Raw genomic sequence first — 317 nt, forward strand, 5'->3', positions numbered from 1 at the left:
AACTGTATTTTGCTTGTTTCTTTTTTTTTTCTTTTCTCTTTTATACAGTAGACCAGTAGAATTCTTGTGAAAATAGATCCTCAGCACTTCATTGGAGTATTGGTTGACGTGGCTTCCAAAAGGTGCCAAGAAAGATTCCATAATAATAATAATAATAATCATAATAATCATAATAATTATAACAATAATAAAAAGATACAATATGATACATAAATATGGAAGAGCAGTTGGTAATATGAATACATTTTTCTCTAGACGAGATCACAGTTTTATTTGTAAATATTACACTGATATATATATATAATATTACACATATA

This window comes from Egretta garzetta, unplaced genomic scaffold, assembly GCF_000687185.1.
Source record: "Egretta garzetta isolate BGI_Z169 unplaced genomic scaffold, ASM68718v1 scaffold190, whole genome shotgun sequence".
NCBI lineage: Eukaryota > Metazoa > Chordata > Aves > Pelecaniformes > Ardeidae > Egretta > Egretta garzetta.